This window comes from Panthera pardus, unplaced genomic scaffold (assembly GCF_024362965.1).
Source record: "Panthera pardus isolate Hobbes unplaced genomic scaffold, ASM2436296v1 HiC_scaffold_24, whole genome shotgun sequence".
Lineage (NCBI taxonomy): Eukaryota > Metazoa > Chordata > Mammalia > Carnivora > Felidae > Panthera > Panthera pardus.
The window spans coordinates 39,016,522-39,036,128 of NW_026526810.1; positions in this window are offsets into that span (position 1 = coordinate 39,016,522).

Sequence of the window (19,607 nt, forward strand, 5' to 3'; positions counted from 1 at the left end):
GGATGGGTGCTGACATCAGGGCAGTGGTAGAAAATAAAATTGATGGGCAGGGTACAGGCAGACCATGGTGGATCTGGGATGCTTGGCCAAGGGCCCCTGTGAAGGTTTTGAGCTGGAGGAAAAATCACAACTGAATCCTGCCTGAAATTCCACCTCTACGTCCGGCCACTGCAGCTTGTGCCTCAAAGAAGTTATTTTCTGGTAGCGTCCCTGGGTACCCAAGGCAGGAAGGCAGTGAGAGGCGAGCTGACATGCCCACACTCCCTGACCCATCCTAGGGAGCCTTCTTCAGGGTACCTTCCATTCAGTCACTTGTCCTCTCTGTTTCTGACTCTCTGAGGGAGCTGGAGAGCTGGGACTTCTCTGCACAGTGATTATGTCTGAGACTCTTATTTACTGAGTCTGTGGCTGGCTGCCTCTTCTCACCTCCCTTCCATCCTTCCGGTGCTGCTGCACCAACCCTGGCTTTGGAGCCATTCAAGGAGTTTGGAAGGAGTGCTACATTAAGGACTTCGGTTCCTTTCAAGTTTCACAAGGGCAGCATATAGAGCAAAATGAGAACCAGAGTAGAGGTCAGAAACCTGGCTTTGGGGCTGCCCTCTGACGCCCAGCTACAGCACCTGCCCTCACCAAATCTCTGTTTTCTCATCAGTCAAATAAAGGGGAGAATCAAGATAACTCCCAGAGGTACATGCAACTCTAACATTTGATGATTCTGGGTTTTGTAACTCTACTTACTCATTTTGTATTGTTTTCTGAAAACTTGACATCCTGGTTGCTGTTCCCTCTCCTCTCTGTACACTGATGGGTACAGAATGGCATTTTAATCACCTTGGCATTGACATATTTTAGAGCATATTTTATCCCAGTGAATATTCAGAGTGATCTAGAGAAGCACAAACTTGATGTAGGTTATAATTTTTAATGTGGCCGTTCCCTCCTTCCCTCTTCCTTTGTCTCTATCATTCATGAGTGTCTGCTTACACCTGTCTTAGGCATATTTGCTTGCTTGAAGCTCAAAAGATTCAGAGAAACAGCATTTCTGATCTTTCTGGGAATGGGCTGCCACTCTGTTGGCTGCTTTAGAGGAGGGGGCAGGGATGGGAGTCCCAGCCCAGATCTGGATAACCTCTTTTCTCATTTCCTGAGTCCAAGATCTCTTGGGAGCTGGCTCTACCGCAAACTAGCTTTGCCTCAGTTTCCTCACGTGTAAAATGGAGATCGTAACAGTATCTACCTCATAGGGTTGTTAGAGGCCTCCTATTTCAGAATCATCTGTAGCACTTGTCCAAAATCCAGATTCCTGGGCCCCAGCTCAAACCTCCTAAATCAGCATCTCTGGAGTTTGGGCCCAGAATCTGTATTTTTAGCAGCTCTCCTAAGCAATTTCCGTATGTGACCGTCTGAGAACCCATGCCTTACATATCTGATGCTTCCCAGCACGCCCAGCGTTGTGACCTGCATCCGCTCACTTAAACATCACCATGATGCTGAGAGGTACGCCAGTGACTTCCCTTCCTTTTTCTCCACAGGAAGCTGCTGTCCAAGGTCACACAGTGTCCCCAGACCCCATCACCCAACATCCCCTTCCATGTTCTCTCCCCTTCCATGTTCTCTCCTATTGCTGAGTTGTCTTGCAGGGAAGGATGCTAGCATGCAGCCCGTTACAGAATTTGGCTTGACTTCTTTTCATTTCTTTGTGTTTGGTGGGTGAGTTTCCTTGCTCCTGTTTGGCAGATAGCCATCATTTTCCTTTATAAATGCTTTTATCTGTGGCCGCTTTTATCTTATCAGACTCACAGTATGTCTTCGTCTTTCTGCTCCCAAAGATAATTCCTGCTTTGCTATATGTCATAAGTGTCATCCCAGTCATGGCTCAAAATAACAAATAGGGTTGTTTCAAGTGAGGAAAGAAAGCTGGCAGTGCCCTGCTCGGAGAGATTGAAGATTCTGAGCTTTCACCTGTCTATTCCTGCCATGCCCTTTAAAGGACACTTTGAGAGATGTAGGGGACCCATGTCCCCTGACATGTTAGGGGAGATGTTCTTGAGTGCCTCGGTGAACTGAATAAATGAGATGAGTTGGGAGAAAGTGGGGTGCTTGTTCTGAGCAGGTTGGAGCAGTGCGTTGGGGACACAGATGCCCACACTTACTGAGAGGTATGAGATGTACCAGGATCAGGGTGAGAGAGCCCAGCTGCCCTCTCTGCAAAGTGAGTAGCTCAGAAAGAAAGTGAATTGGCTCCTCTGAGAGAAGCAACGACCCCCCCCTCCCCAATCCCTCAGCCCAACCCCTGCTTTGAGGCACTTGGTTTGCAAAAGACATCAGATTTGCCTGCTGGAAATCGAATGAGTGGAGTCCTGGTGTCTGGTGTGGGAGGTAATGGTGGTAAAGGTGCTTGTTCCATGCCTGTGACAGTGTAGAACCATCACTGTGGGCAGTGACCGTACAGGGTGTGGGTGCAGCAGGGACACAGGGGTGTGAAGCCAGCAGACTTTAATGCCTGTTGTTGCCTATTACAAAACATGTTGCTGTTTATCTTCTCTTTTAATAAAATTTGCTGTGATACATAGTGGTGGGCATACGCTTGCATGCTTGGTGCCCGGTTCCAGGCCTACCTGCCCTCTGGAGTGGGTAGGGTGGCCTCGTGTGTGTGCCTGTCTGTGGGTGGAGAGAAACCAGGGCATATCATGGGCATCTCAGATATGGATTTCCCCAAAGGATGGATTCCTGTAGTGATGCCACGCAGAGCAGGGTTTCTCCACCCCAGCTCTATTGACCTTTTGGGCTGGGTAGTTCTTTGTGGTGGGGGATGTCCCGGGTTTTACAGGGTGTCCAGCAGCTTCCCTGGCCTCTACCCACTGGTGTGGTAAACAGAATGTCTCCAGATAGTGTCAAATGTTCCGGGGGGAGGTGGGGGCGAAACCACCTCTGGTTGAGACCCACTGTCGTAAATGAGTAAGAGTAACATATTTTCAGATGCTCTGGGGCTCCAACTGGTTATGAAAACACAAATCTTTCCATGAGGCTCTGTGGCCAAAGAGTTCTTGCCAGTTTAGCACGGCCTCCTTCATACTTTGAGGCTTCATTGCTTAGGATGGCCCCTGCTGCCTAGAACCTTGACCTTTCCTTTCTCCCAGGCTTTACAGCCACCTCTCAGGACCTATTTGGGCCAGCTCTTGCCTCTGGCTCCACTTCAAGTTCCATCTTTCCTGCAGCCAGAAGCCCCACCTCTGTTGGGCTAAGCTTCCAGAACAGCAGCTGCTGCTCTTTGGGGGCACCTTCATCAGGCCAGAAATGGCCCTGTTTAGTTCCCCACACGCCTGAGTCACCACCCAGCAGGCGGGCAGTCCTGTTGTGCTCTTCTGAGTAAGCTTCAGTGGGGAGAAGGCATCCGGGGCCCGTGTCCAGGACTTTGCTGCCACTGTGCGCTGGCATTCTGGGCCTGATGTGTGAAGCCAGGCGGTGGAGTAAAACCTGCCCTGGCAATTAAACCATCTGGAATATTTGTTAAAATTCAGGTTCAGGGTTGTGCCCCAGGACAAGCCAGGGGATTGGGAATATGCTTTCTCAGAGGTGCCCAGCTGACAGGGCACAGCTGAGGTCAGGAAAGACCCAGAGCTGAGTTTAACCCCTGAGCAGCAATTTGTGTCTTCACCAAGGCCTTCCTCCTCCTTGACCCTGCACTTGTTGATCTGGTTTTTAATCTTTTGTTTCACTTTTCTTGTCCTTACATTTATTTCTGAGTTGAGATCTCTAAAATCAACCAGTAGGGGTGCGTGGGTGGTTCAGTCGGTTGGGTGCCAGACTTTGGCTCAGGTCGTGATCTCATGGTTCATGGGTTCGAGCCTCATGTCGGGCTCTGTGCTGACAGCTTGGAGCCTGGAGCTTGCTTTGGATCCTCTGTCTCCCTCTCTCTCTGCCCCTCCCCCACTCCCACTCTGTCTCTCTCTCTCTCAAAAATAAATAAACATTAAAAAAATTTTTTTAAATCAAACAGCAGATGTTTATATGAACGTTGGGGTTGGAAGCTGTGGGTGGTGGGGAGAGGGTTTAGAGTTAGAAGTCAGGACACTGGTTCAGGTCCTGCTTCTACCTTGGTCGATTGCTTCCCTTCTGTGGCCCTTGTTTCCTGGTTGGTTAAATGGGATTAGACAGAAAGCAGGTTTCAAGATCTTTTTATTTTATTTTTAGTTCTTAATTTTTAATTTTATTTGAGAGAGAGAGAGTGAAAGAGCGCAAGTGTGAAAGCAGGGGAGAGGGCCAGAGAGGGAGAGAGAGAGTCCCAAGCAGGTTCCAAGCTCCACGCAGAGCCTCACGTGGGGCTTGATCCCATGATCATGGGCTCATGACCTGAGCTGAAATCAAGAGTGGGATGCACAACCGACTGACTCACCCAGGCACCCCTCAAGATCTTTTTTAAAGTAGTGGAATTCTATCCCTCCTTCAAATGAAAACCTATTTGGAAATCCTGTATAAAAAGGTGTAAAAACTCTTGTTTGAAGATGGGACAGCCCTCCATATCCCACACTTTCAGGCTTCCCTGTGCCCCCTCATGTCCTGAGGCTTCACTAGAGGAATTCAGCGCTCCACAAGCACAGAGTGAGGCCCATAGGGCCTGGACCCTGCCTCAACATCTGTTTTTGTTTTTTAAATGCTTATTTTTGAGACAGGGAGAGTTAGAGTGTGAGTGGGGGGAGGGGCAGAGAGAGAGACACAGAATTCAAAGCAGGCTCCAGGCTCTGAACTGTCAGCCCAGAGCCTGTTGTGGGGCTCATATCCACGAACTGGGGTATCATGACCTGAGCTGAATTCAGACGCTTAACCAACTGAGCCACCCAGGCACCCCTGCCTCAACATTTGTAACTGGCATCCACAATACCCAGCCTCTGGGTGTCAGTAACTGAAACTCCATTTTTCTTTCCCACCTTAAAGTAAATGAAACAGAAATACTCTTCCACTCCTAGGTAAAAACCACAGCAGGCCCGTAATTTCCAGCTCACTCTCACTTACGTAGTCACTGTGAGTCACAAAACATGATCTCAATGCAATTATGTCCACCCAAAGGGATTAACAAAAACTCTGAACTTAATTTTATTTATTTAATTTTAAATGCTTATTTATTTTGAAAGAGTGAGTGAGCAGGGGAGGGGCAGAGAGAAAGGGAGAGAGCGAAACCCAAGCAGGCTCTGTGCTGTTAGCACAAAGCCTGATGTGGGACTTGAACCCACGAAGTATGAGATCATGACCTGAGCCAAAATCAAGAGTTGGAGACTAAACCACCCAGGTGCCTCTAAATTTAATTTTATGACAAATATTTGCCCCTTTCCTGTCCCCCTCCCATTTCAGCTTGCTAGGCAATTTGTGACCCCTTCAGGGTCAGAGAGGAAGGAGGAAGGAATAACAAATGAGGTGTTGACCAGGGCCAGACCCTGACCTCATGCTCTCTGGATTAGTAGGTATTGAACATCACTTTTTCAGTGAAGTGATTCCAGGGTGCCTTCAAGTTTCTCATCACTGAGTTCTCCTGCAGATCCCTTGGTCTGGTACCTGCATCTCCATTCCCTGGGTTGCTGGTGATGTTTGCTCCACAGGAGTCTTGAATCTACTTCCTGCTTCTATGCTGTTGAATTTGCTCAGCCCCTCTCACTAGCCTGTCAGTCAGGACCCGGGACAATCCTGATACCCGCCCTACCCATCTCCAAACTTGACCAGTGAGAGGAACCCAGGGCAGCCACCTTGGGTCTCTGATTGGTTATGTCTTTCTGAGACACAAGTTAGGTGGCAGCCATTGTATCTAGCCACAGGGAGCATATACCAAAGCTCTCTGAGGGGGCCCATGGTGGCCCATCACGAGACTTGAGGTACAGGGGGGGGTGGAGACAGACATGGCACAGTTGCAACTCTCAAGGAAATTTTTAAATTTTCTTTAAGTGGGCTCCACACCCAATGTGGGACTTGAACTCACAGCCCTGAGATCAAGAGTCACATGCTCTACGGACTGATGTTCACTCAGGGAAACTTCCTGATAATTCTCTTTTCTTCACACTCCTTATCCTTGATCTGGCTCAGGGGTCCAGGAGTACATCAGTCCAGGTGCAGTTGGGGAGGCAGAATCCTTTCAAGCATTATGAATAAGGAGTATATTCCAGCAACGAGACCATACAACTGTGAGAGGCACTGGGGAAACGAGGGTGAGAAAAGAAAAGGAAGGTTGGAGAAAGGTCGCACAGCAGTGGGGGCAGAGGCGAATCCTCAGAGCTCTCAGGGACAGCTAGAAGCCCGTCTTCCAGCTGCTGGGGTAGGACTGCCAAGGGGCAGGCACCAGGCTGTGCAAAGTTGTCCATTCATCATGGCTGCTCCCTTGGGGTTCACGGCAAAGTGTCTGCGGCGGCCTGGGGTCACTGCTGGTTGGCAGGTCAGCAGCTGGGAAGGAGCGTGGATGCACTGGGGGTGGGGGAAGTAGTGAAAGCGAACGGGCACCTCTGCATTTCTCTTACCTCCTTTAATTCACAGCAACCACCAGAGGGGAAGAGCCACTGCCTAACTTCTGCCTCCCAAATCCCACAAAAATTACACCTGATAGACGCAAATCTGGAACATTCGGTAAAGGTGATTCTGGGAAATGTAGTACCCAGTGGAAACGAGTTGGCACTGGAACGATCCAGTGCAAGGAGTGGTAATGCGGGCGCTCTCTTCTTTTTTTAATCTATACTTTACTTTTGACTCACATCTGGTATATCTTAGTGACTAGTAGCGACTTCCAATTTTAACATCCTATTATCCATTCTATGATTCCTCCCTTCCATTTGGCATGTTCAAGTGCGTTCCTCAAAGAAGCAAAAAGCACAAGCCAACGATGATGTGCCATTTGCTACTTGCTCTTGAGGGAACCAGCAAACAGCTGTTCTCTGGCCTCAGGCTACTTTTGAAAATGCAGTCAGTGGTGGGAAAAGGTCATGGGGGAAAGAAGCATGTTTGTGACACACTCAAGCTGGTGACTGGGACTTTAGTCATCGGTTTCAGACGCTGGAAAAGAAAACTCATGGAAATAACTCTTGTTCACAGGGGCTGTTGGTTGTGTTTTCCGTGTTACAAAATTTAAGACTAGATTTAAATGCCCCGCATGAAGATGGGTAGCAGCTGTTCGTGATGCTTCAGTGGATTAATTTTCACGTTTGCCTGTAGTTTGGTGAAAAGCAATGGAGGGAGGAAAATGCTGTAAATTGCTTTTATTTACTTATTTATTATTTAAAAATTTTTTAAAGTTTATTTTAGAGGGGGAGAGAGAGAGAGAGAGAGAGAGAGAGAGAGAGAAAGCATATGAGCAGGGCAGGGGCAGAGAGAGAGGAAGACTGAGAATCCCAAGAGGCTCTGTACTGTAGGCGCAGAGCCCAACGCGGGGCCTGAACTCACAAACCCGTGAGATCATGACCTGGGCCGAAATCAAGAGTTGGACGCTCAACCGACTGAGCCACCCAGGCGCCCCTGGAAATTGCTTTTAAAATTGAGTAGGTTGGAGCACTGAGCTGACCTTCCTCTGTGCTTTGTGGGGAGTTTCTGTGGGTGTGGTACACACATACCACCGCGGGGTCCGCAGGTGTGGAGATTCATCGTAGCTACTGCTCACCAGACAGTCTAGCAGCTTGTGACTCAGGGAGAGAGAGAGGGCTATGGAAGAGGGGGTGAGTGGCCTCTCCAGAGAGCTGTCAGAAGAGAGGAGACAGAATGAAGCAAGAACAAGCTGCTTAGGAAGTCCACAGGGTGTAGAAACGTGTAACCCAGTGTGAGCAGGTAAGGAGGAAATGACTTAGCCTCTGCTGGGAATAGAAGTGTGGCTCTGTTGGCACTAGGTCCCCAGGAATGCTCACACATCCAGGTGTATCCTCTGCTTGTAAATTCTGTGTCCTCCACACTCCCTTCACCAAGCCGAGGAAGGCAATATTGTGCAATAAAAATAACAACAATATCAGGGGCGCCTGGGTGGCTCAGTCGGTTGGGCTTCCGACTTCAGCTCAGGTCACGATCTCGAGTCCCGCCTCGGGCTCTGGGCTGATGGCTCGGAGCCTGGAGCCTGCTTCGGATTCTGTGTCTCCCTCTCTCTCTGCCCCTCCCCCGTTCATGCTCTGTCTCTCTCTGTCTCAAAAATAAATAAACGTTAAAAAAAATTTTTTAAAAATAACAACAATATCAGTAATAAAAGCTAACACATATTGAGTACTTATGTGTGCTGAGACTGTTGTCAGTGCATTACATGTGGTAGGTCTTTGATTTCTCCCAACAACCTTGTAAACTGGGTACCATAACTGTCCCTTGATCAAGATGCAGAAGTAGAGGCACAGAGAGCTTGAAAAACACGTCCAGGTGGCAGTAAAGGAGGGTTGGCCTATGTAGGGATTGAACGCATCAATTTTGAGGTCAGACCATGAGGTGCTCCATGTTTGGCTTTGGACAAATTAATTAACACAAATGAGTTTTAGTTTTTCATCTTTAAAATAGGACTAATGATAGTTCCTCTGTCCCAAGAGTTGTGGTGAGGATCAAACATCATTCTGGCATTTGTACGCCTGGTACATAAATTCATCACCAAATGGTCTACTATGAGCATTACTTCCTAGGATCTTTTAAGTCTTTTTCACTCTAGCTGCTCCCCACCATTTTCCTCCCCACATGCCCATACCATCTAAAACCTGTGTGCGTGCACGTGTGTGTGCATGCAGACGTGTGCACTCCTGGCCACTGGGGAAGAAGAAAGATGAGGAAATGGGGCAGCCACTCAGAACTCAGGCTTGTGCTGGGACTTACGCAATTGGCTGTGGCATCCCTGGGGTGTCCTCTGCCTGCCACTTTTTGTTTGCTGATTTATTTTGATTTGACACACCAGGGCAGATGGCTGCGGGGGAGGGGGTGGGTAAGAGTCAATATTTGGTGACATGGGAATAATGCATTTGCGGAATTAATCAGCCTTATCATTTTTGGCTAGTTGCCGTGGCTGTGGAAAATCATGTGTCTTGTATAAATCAGAGTAAAGGGATGGCAGCACTTCCCTGCTCCTTGTTTTTCTTTATTCAAGCCTCCTGCCAGCGTTCCTGCCCTCCCAGTCAAGGTCATGCTCTCAGGCACCTTAGGTACTGCCAGCGGTGAGAGGCTCACCAATGGCTCTGGGTGGTGGGCTGGACTTAGTGCCTTTCAGGGGTCATGTGCATTTTAAAAGGGCAGTGGTTCAAAAACCAGCAAACAGGTTTGGAAAATAATAGAATCACCAATGTTTTGTTTTGCCATAAAAGTGCAGTTAAAAAAAAACTAATATTTATAAAAGGGTATTTTAATACTGAAAGGTAGGAAGAACATAATTTCAGAATAGAAGATAGTTCTTGAAATAGAAGAAATTTAGTTTAATGAAAAAACTCTCCATCATCTTTATTTATCATTTCATTGATGACTAGCGAAAGCCTCCTAACAGACTAGCCATGTAAGTGTTCTTTGTATAATATGGAGGCAAGAAGACAGAACAACTGAAATAGAGCTTCATTTGGAATTCAAGCGGGTATGATGACTGGAGATGTGGGGGCAGAGGCATGCTACTCGGTTCCTCAGTATTCCCAATTATAAAATGGGTATATTGATTTCCACCTCACTTCATGAGGTGATTCTGAGGCTTAACTAGATAATTTAGGTAGAAACAAATGGCAATCTCTTACCATATTTGAGGGGCCCTTGGGGGGGGCAGTGACAGAGGTATCTTTCAGTGGTGTCCCTAGTGTCAGCTGCATAGAAGGTGCTCGATACAAGTCTAGTGAATGAATAATATACAACAGGTCAAAGGTCAAGGGAGTGGCTGCAAGAGCAGGGAGTCCAGACAAGACCCGAGGGGAGGGCACTCCCAGGACAAGGGGCTTAGCTATTCCTCCTTCCCCTTTCCAGGCTGGCCACTGCATTATTCTACTTATTCATAAAGACTAGATACAACACCGAACAAGACTCTTAAAACTCCAGTAAACTTCAGCTTGGAATCTAGTTAATTTTCTTTTCCTCCAAGAGAACCGTTCAAGTTGTGACTGTTCTTAATGTTTGTGACACACTGGGTTAGGGTATTGACTTTGGAGCTGGACTGCCTGGGTTCAAACACCACTTTGCCCACTTAGGAGCTGCATGCTCTTTGGCCAGTTTCTTAACCTCTCTGTGCCTCAGGCTCCTTGTTTATAAATGGTAATAATACCAGAGCACTCCTCATATGTGAGGATGACATGAGTTAGTACACACCAAGTTCTTAGCATTATGCCTGGCACAGTGTAGGCACTCAGTAAATGTTAGTCTGCTCTTATTAATGCTCAGTGAGATTCCCTCAAAGAATAGGGAGTAAAGGGGCACCTGGGTGGCTCAGTGGGTTAGGTGTCTGACTCTTGATCTCAAGGTCATGAGTTCAAGCCCCACATTTGGCTCCATGCTGGGTGTGGAGCCTAGTTAAAAAAAAAAAAAGAATAGAGAGATAAATTATCTTTTCAGTGTCCAAGTAGATCTCAACAGTTTTATATTTTGTGTGTTTTTTAAATTTTTTTTAAGTTTATTATTTTGAGAGAGAGAGAGAGGGCAGGTAAGCAGGGAGGGGCAGAGAGAGGGAGAGAGAATCCCAAGCAGGCTCCACACTGTCAGCACAGAGCCCAACGCGGGGCTTGAACCCACGAACCTGTGAGATCGTGACCTGAGTCAAAATCAAGAGTCAGGTGCTTAACTGATTGAGCCACCCAGGCACCCCTAGATCCTAGCAGTTTGCGTCAAAATTTGAGAGATGTGTGGCTTTCAAGACTCTGATAATTGACTATTTTGACTTAATATTTTAATGTGTTTAAAGATAGATGGTGTCAATCAAACACAAGGGCATAGTCACCATGGAAACTAAGAAAAAGGAGAGGCTCCAGGACAAAGGTGGGTAGTGCCCATCTGAGCTCTGTCTTGGTTGGTAGTGGTGCCTGGAGAATTAACCCTCATCTTTTAAGGGTTCCCAACTTACTGTTAAGTCAGACTCTAAAGTAGAGGTGGTTGCCCCAGGCAGTCTTAACAGCTGCCACCTTTCACCTGCCTAACTCCTCTCTGTCCTGACTCAGGGCCACAAAACACCTTTCCAGAGCCAGTGGGCTTCCCTTCCAGATCCACCTTCAGGAAGAGAATGGCATCATGGCCATGTGACCATGATCAGTTGCTCTGTGTCTACTCAACACCAAAGGTCAGATCATAGACCACAGTCAGGTCATTAAGTGAATAACTGCCACACTGGAAACCTCTCAGAAGACAACTGTCAGCCTTTTTCTTGAATTTCTGTAGACAGAAGCCTTTCTCTGTCAGCTGACATAGAGACAAAGGGGTACCTCCCAAGTCCGGGAAGGGCCAGCAGCCAACGTGCTATGCATTGCTGACAAGGGACAGACATTGAACACCCTTGAACAAGATCAGACCCACCTGCAACAAAAGTCCCCAGGTAGCTTTTCCTTCTCTCAATGAACTCTGCTGCTGAGCCTGGCAGATGCTGCGTGAGACTCAAAGGGCCCTGTAAGAATTGATTCGGGAAGTGAAGTAAGCCACATCAAGCTTTCGATTGTCCTGGAACAACAGTGACCACAACCATGTCTTTGGCCCCAGCTGTGTCACTAAATAGAAGACAACCTCAGTGACAGGAATGTGGGCTGGATCACCTTGGAGCAGCTTTCAAAATGTCCTCAGTCCTGCTGCCACAACAAGGTCTTAGCAGTTGAGAAGGAGCAAAAGGAGTTAGAGAACTTTCTTCTCTTCCCCCCACCCTCCAGACTTCTCATGCTCCAAGCCACCACTTGTGCTGCCATTCCAGCACAAAGGAATGGCAAAAAATGCCATTCTTCCCTGTCTCTGACATGCACCCATCCTCCAAAACTCAACCTGAACAGCAGAGCTGAGGAGTTTAGAGGCCCTGGATCCATGGTTCTTGATGCCTTCACCAAGAAAATTCCTTCCATCGCTTTACTTCATGGGCCCTGTATTTTGAAAGGTTCTCGTCTCCCAGATGAACAGCATTTAATAAGTAACAATAAAATAATTAACCCAAGACTTATATAATTGCCAACTGAACTTTCGCTTGGCAAATAACCGTGCTGAATTCATATAATTTCAGCCCCAAACAAAGAAATTTAATGTTTTTTGCAGTCTGGGGCAACCAGATCTCCAGTAAATGTACCTTCAGGTAGGCTGGCTTTCTGGCAAAAAATTGCCCAAGGCATCTCACTGACTGTTGTCTAGGCTCTCTGGAGGTCTGCAGACCCTCTAATGGGGACTGTCAATCCAACCTCAAACTCCTAAATTCATGTATTTGTTATATTGGGACAAATGGACAGGTAGCTGACATTTATTGCATTTCTACCATGGACAGGACATTGGGCTAGGCCCTCCTACGTATGTGACCTCATTGAGAATTCACATCATCTTTATGAAATAGGTGGTGCTATCATATCATCCCATTTCACAGATGAGGAAACTGAGGTAAGGGTAAGGCCATACAAATAGTAAGTGGCAGAATTAGGACACTGACCTGGGGTTTTCTTGTTTTGTTTTGTTTTTTAATGTTTTTTCTTTATTTTTTGAGAGAGAGAGAGAGAGTGGGGGGGGGGGCAGAGAGAGGAAGAGAGGGAGACACAGAGTCTGAAGCAGGCTGTAGGCTCTGAGCTATCAGCACAGAGCCCTACGAGGGGCTCGAACCCATGAACTGCAAGATCACGACCTGAGCCGAAGTTAGACGCTTAACCAACTGAGTCACCCAGGCACCCCTTTTCTTGTTTTGTTTTAAAAATGTTATTCAAATATAATTTATAGACACTCGCCCACTTAATGTGCACAATCCAGTGGTTTTCAGTATATTCACAGAGTTGTGTAATCATCAGTACATTTTTAAAAACTTTCATCACCCCATAAAGAAACCCTGTACCTATTAGCAGTCACTCCCCATTTCCCCTGCCTCCTCCTCCTGGCCCTAGGCAAACACTCATCTACTTTCTGTCTCTGTGGATGGACTTGCCTGTTCTGGACATGTCATAACAACTGACCCCAGGTTTTAGACTCTAAAATCCACCTACACCAAACTCTAGTTTAGGGATCAAGGGAGATTACAAATCCTTTTCATAATTTTATACACTATTTCTTCTTTAGCTTTGAAAGTACACAGAATGCTCGAATGGTATATCCTCCTTGTTCAAAGCCCACAAAAATGCAAATATTATTCCATATCCGAGTGAAAAATGGCATGCAATTTTTTAGCTGTCATATAAACGAATTTAAATGGTTACACTTGCTATTCTGCCATACCAGTCTTCCAGGCAACCCTGGAGCACTCTGAGAGACAAGACCTCTCTGTTTGTGCCCTCTGTAAGCCCTCCTGTCATTTGGGTTTGAGCCAGGTCACCATGGCTGCCTTAAGATTCTCTAGTGTGTCTCCCTCTCTGGGTTCAGAGGGTCCTGGCCTGGGAGGTATGAAGTCCCCTTCTACCTGAGAGACCTTTCCGTGTGTGTCCCAGCTCTCCTGTTCCATTCTCCTTAACCTTCCCTTACCTGCAAATTGCTGTTGGCAACATGATTTATTCTCTTGCCATCGATGGTAGGGATGTTTAACACCCATGTCTAATTGTTTTCCATAGAGAATTCCCCTCTTGTCAGTTGCTCTGTCTCTCCGATTCAGGTTCTCTTTTCCCAGGTGATTAATTATTCCTGCTAGATTTGTCCTTTGGTATCTCTGGGGTCTGTTCTGAAAGTCTATCTTAAGTGCACATGTTTGGCTTGTGCCTTGGGTATCAGTGAAAACTGCTCACATCCAGGTTATAGTGGGGTTTAGACAGGCATGAGGAGTTATCACCTCATTCATTGACTCATTCATTTTTTTTCATTGGCTTGTCTGGAGCACTGTCGTCTTATCAGGCACTGGGGTGTGTGGGATACGGCCCCTCCCCAGGCAGTGCTCTTTCCACCAGCCCTCCTTCTCATTTGAAGGACAAATGCATGGCGTATCAGATATGGGTCTGAGCTGGGCTTCACGAAGCTTTCAGATAATCATGGGACCTCTCTCTGGAGGGTCATATTTGCTGAATATTTCAGGAGGGAATTTTTTTCTTAAATCAAGGACTGATTCACTACAGGGAAAATTAAAAATTAGCATGATTTTAAAAGACGAAATATGAGATTTCGAACACATTTTTGGGCTTGTGGGGACTTTCTTTGACTCCACCCTCCCCCATTGCCCCAACCCCACCTATCAGACCCACGCCTAAACCAGCTTCAGGTAGACATTCATACCTCTTTGCTAAGCATAAGGGTCTCTAGGTCCAGGGAGATGAAGGAACCTCTTGATTCTGCTTCTCTTACTATTCATTTTGGAAAATCTGTAGACAAATCTACAATACAGTGTTTTGAACAGTATCTTTTTCACTGGGTCTTTCTGTCAGGCATCTGTCTGTAACAGTGAAATCCCTCTTTTCTCTAACTAAGGAAATCTGTGCATTGTTGGGCTCTAATTTTATCTCTTTGTCATCTGGGCCCATCTTTCTTTTTTTAAGATTTTTTATTTGTAAATAATCTCTCCACCCAGCATGGAGCTCAAACTTGTAACTCCTAGATCAAGAGTTGCATGGTCTACTAACTGAGCCAGCCAGGCACCTCCCCACCCCCAGGCACATCTTGCTTAATGGAAGGCTCTGTCTTTATCTGTTTTTTTTTTTTTTTTTTTTTCTTTTAATGCTTATTTATTTATTTGAGAGAGAGAGCAGGGGACAGGCAGAGAGGGAGACAGAGAATCCCAGGCAGGCTCCACACTGTCAGTGCAGAGCCCAGCGTGGGGCTCGAACCCACAAACTGTGAGATCATGACCTGAGCCCATATAAGAGTCGATCGGATTGCTTAACCGACGGAGCCACCCAGGCACCCCTGCCTTGTCTATTTCTAGCAAATCTGTCTTCCCTGAGGGGCTAGAGGATTTAAAACCAAACTCCCTCCTTTGTATTAAGAGGTCATTTGAGCCATTATGATACAGGTTTGAAAACCACTCTCATAAAAGGGTTCGTTCATAAGAGAAGTTTGATCAAGACTGTCTAGTTCGATGACTTTGGAGCTCTCTCCTCTCCATTTGAGCTCACTTTTAGCTTGATTCAGATCTGGACCATTGATTCTTTGAGTTTCAAGTGTAGAGTTTCACATTTCTTTTTAAGTGAATGGAATTCAATATGCCTTTTCAGTGAATTATTTTATGTGATCATAGAATAGATGACATCACTTCCTTTATAATTATTTTTATACATCTCTGCCTACTCAGCCTTACGATTAGGTACAAACCATAAAATGTTGGAGGTGGAAGGAGATTTAAGATCATCTAGATTTAATCTCTCACTTTACAGATAAGGAAACTGTGAGAAGTGAGGTGATTCAGAGTTACACAATTACAACAGATTAATTTTCCTTATAATTTTCCTCTGCTATGTGAAAGTAGAGAGCCTTCCTATGAAATCTTTCATAAGCAGAAGTAGTGTAAAGCAAAAAAAAAAAAAAGAAAGAAAGAAAGAAAAAAATTACCATTAATTTACATGGAAAAATTGAGCATTCCCAGGCCTTAAAAAATTAACCTCCTTTAGGCTTTTCTGATACTTTAGGACACATTTTGCTAAGGGAAGCACAAAATAACATAAAGCACAGATACTCCGCTTGACCCTGACATGCTGAGTGTAGTTCCCGGAGAAGGCGCTTGGTGGCGCCACTCTCTTTCTCTGCTCTAGCGCACCCTACCTCTGGAATGACACACTGCAAAACAAATACTAAACACTAATTTCGTTTCCCCCCTTTTCTGTAGAAACAAAAATCCCCTTTATATTTCTTTTGGTCAGCAAAAACAGGTACCAATGTTGGTTTTTCTTTAAAAAAAATTTTTTTTTTAAATGCTTTTTATTTTTGAGACAGAGAGAGACAGAGCATGAACAGGGGAGGGGCAGAGAGAGAGGGAGACCACAGAATCTGAAGCAGACTCCAGGCTCTGAGCTGTCAGCACAGAGCCCAAAGCGGGGCTTGAACTCACGGACTGTGAGATCATGACCTGAGCCGAAGTCAGCTGCTTAACCGACTAAGCCACTCAGGCACCCCCAGTGTTGGTTTTTCTTTCTTTCTTTTTTTTTTTTTAATATATGAAATTTATTGTCAAATTGGTTTCCATACAACACCCAGTGCTCATCCCAAAAGGTGCCCTCCTCAATACCCATCACCCACCCTCCCCTCCCTCCCACCCCCCATCAACCCTCAATTTGTTCTCAGTTTTTAACAGTCTCTTATGCTTTGGTTCTCTCCCACTCTAACCTCTTTTTTTTTTTTTTTTTCTTCCCCTCCCCCATGGGTTTCTGTTAAGTTTCTCAGGATCCACATAAGAGTGAAACCATATGGTATCTGTCTTTCTCTGTATGGCTTATTTCACTTAGCATCACACTCTCCAGTTCCATCCACGTTGCTACAAATGGCCATATTTCATTCTTTCTCATTGCCAAGTAGTATTCCATTGTATATATAAACCACATCTTCTTTATCCATTCGTCAGTTGATGGACATTTAGGCCCTTTCCATAATTTGGCTATTGTTGAGAGTGCTGCTATAAACATTGGGGTACAAGTGCCCCTATGCATCAGCACTCCTGTATCCCTTGGGTAAATTCCTAGCAGTGCTATTGCTGGGTCATAGGGTAGATCTATTCTTAATTTTCTGAGGAACCTCCACACTGCTTTCCAGAGCGGCTGCACCAATTTGCATTCCCACCAACAGTGCAAGAGGGTTCCCGTTTCTCCACATCCTCTCCAGCATCTATAGTCTCCTGATTTCTTCATTTTGGCCACTCTGACTGGCGTGAGGTGATATCTGAGTGTGGTTTTGATTTGTATTTCCCTGATAAGGAGCGACATTGAACATCTTTTCATGTGCCTGTTGGCCATCCGGATGTCTTCTTTAGAGAAGTGTCTATTCATGTTTTCTGCCCGTTTCCAGTGTTGGTTTTTCTTAAAAGCAAAGTGGTGCAATGTGAACTTTCCAAAAGTGGGGAATATCTGTAATTGTTTGATTAAAGCCGCACTTTGGAGCCACTTGTGTTGTAAGTTGGGGGAAAGTGTGAGGAGGAAGAGAAAGTTTGATATATCAAAGTCAATGACAGAAAGCAAATTGGAACATTGTGTGGCTGGTGGATGTCAGAATGGGGAACTGGAAGGTACCAGATAATCAAAACTAAAGATGGAGTGCGAACAGGAGATGGAGGTGAACAGTCAGCATGGGGAGTCACCAAGAGCTGGTCAAGTGTCATGGAGCAGAACTGTGAAAAGATCCTGGGGGATCCATAAGCTGTGTTCTTAACTGCATGGATTCCTCTCACGGGCTTGCCTCTTTTAAAAATATGTTTTCTGTATTTTTTTTTTAATTTTGTAATTATATATATATAATTAAGAAATCTGGGGTGCCTGGGTGGCTCAGTTGATTAAGTGTCCGACTTCGGCTCAGGTCATGATCTCATGGCTTGTGAGTTCAAGCCGCGCATCGGGCTCTGTGCTGACAGCTCGGAGCCTGGAGCCTGCTTCAGATTCTGTGTCTCCCTCTCTCTCTGCTCCTCCCCCACTCATGCTCTGTCTCTCTCCCCCTCAAAAGTAAATAAACAATTAAAAAAATTAAAAAAAAATCAAATAGTGCTAAAATGCTTATGATATAAAACAGTAGTTCCCTGCCCAACCCTACATCAGCTGCCAGTCTTTTGCCAAAGGGAACTGCTTTGAAATTTTATCTGGTTTTTCTGGGAGTTGCCTTCCCATGTTTAAAGAATAGGCATACGTTACAATTTTTAAATGTTACAAGAGATGAAGATTTAATATCTCCAACTTTCTTTCCACATCCTCTCCCCCAAATTTTATCATACTTTTAATTGTATCAGTAGTTAGTATTTGCATGATTATAGCTGCAAATACTCTTCACTGCAGGTTGCATCTTCTCGCCACGTGCTCCATCATGTAATCTATCATACCACCCTTTGCCTGGGTCCCCTTCTTTTCTGAATGCTCCTTCATACCTCCCTGCCTTTTCCTGCCCTAACTGTGGAATTGTGCCCCTCTAGGCCTGCCCCACAGGCATCAACCTGGCATCTTCTCTTATTGGCTTTTCTAGGTTGGATTTACTGTTTCCAGGTTGCCACGTCTTCCTCTTTCTTGGCTTACTTATTGGTCTTGCTGGTGCGTATCCTCTAGTCACTTTCTAAGAAAGAAAATTTCATTTTCTGAGTCGAATTCTGTCATCCCACTTGATTGACGGTCTGGATGTAGAAGCCTAGGTTGGAAATTTATTTTCTTTAAAGTTTTGAAGTTGTGGCTTCATTGTTTCCTTGCTTTTATGGTTGCTGTTGAGAAGACTAGCACCATTCTGATTCTCATTCTGTTGTAACTTGTTCCCCTGGAAGATTCTGGAGTCATCTTTTTATCCTTGGTGTTCCAAATTTTCACACTGTGGGAAGTCTTTTTCATTTGTTTGCTGATCGTTCAGAAGGTTAAGTGTCCTGACACCAGAGTCGGATGGCCTGGATTCAAAACCTGGCCCCAGCAGGTGCCAGCTATGGTGCGGTTAGGTTACCAGCCTTCTCTGTGCTAGTATCTTTGTAAAATCATGAAGAGCCTCATGATATTGCTGTGAGGATTAAAATAAATAACACACATGTAGTATTTAGAGTAATCCTGGCACAAGGTGGCAACTCAGCACAAGTTTTTGCTGCATTGAAACAGCAAACTGCCAGCATTCAGTTCTCTAGACTGCACAGGAAAGTGTGTCGTATTCTATTATGTATCTCCCCCAACAGGTCTAGCTGCCATTCACTGATGGCTGCATCCAGGAGGATCACTGGCACCACAGGCCAACATTCTTCAAGGCCTCACAGCGGAAGTTTTGATCATTGTTGACTTCTGTCTCTGTCAACACCAAGCCTTCAGTGGCAGCTGCTCGGATCCTTCCTGCCACTGACAGGCATGATTCAACAGGGATTCTCCTAATTCCTCATGCCACCTGTCTTTTGCCACCTGCCCTAGGAATTCCTTGTTCCCCCTGAGGCATGAGACACTGTGGGTCCGCTCAGCACCCACGTGTGCCTGCTAGCTTCCAGCTGAGACACTGCAGCAGACACGCAAGCATATGGGTGTGTCACTGGCTCACGCCCACCTGCCCAGCTACTATGTTGCTCCTGCCACTGCAGTGGGATCCCTTGGTGGCCTCTGGAAGCTGCCTCAAGGCCTCAAGAAGTGCAGGGGAGGGAGGGTAAAAATCCCATCTGACCAATGACAGTGGGAGGCAGGAGATCAGGTCTCCTACTTCCTCCTGTTTGGAAGGTGAGGAGGCCAAAAAGCAATCTTCTGTGTTTGTTACCCATCCATGGCCAGCCTCGGGGCACCTTCTCTTGTATTTGTTCCCCCTCCTTTCCTACCTTCCTCCTTCTTTTCCCTCCTTTCTTTCTTTCCTGCAATTGCACTTCCTGATGAAGAGTTAGCAAGTAAACTGGTGCCTTTCATAGGCAACCCAGACTAAGACACATTAATTTCAAGAGCACGGGC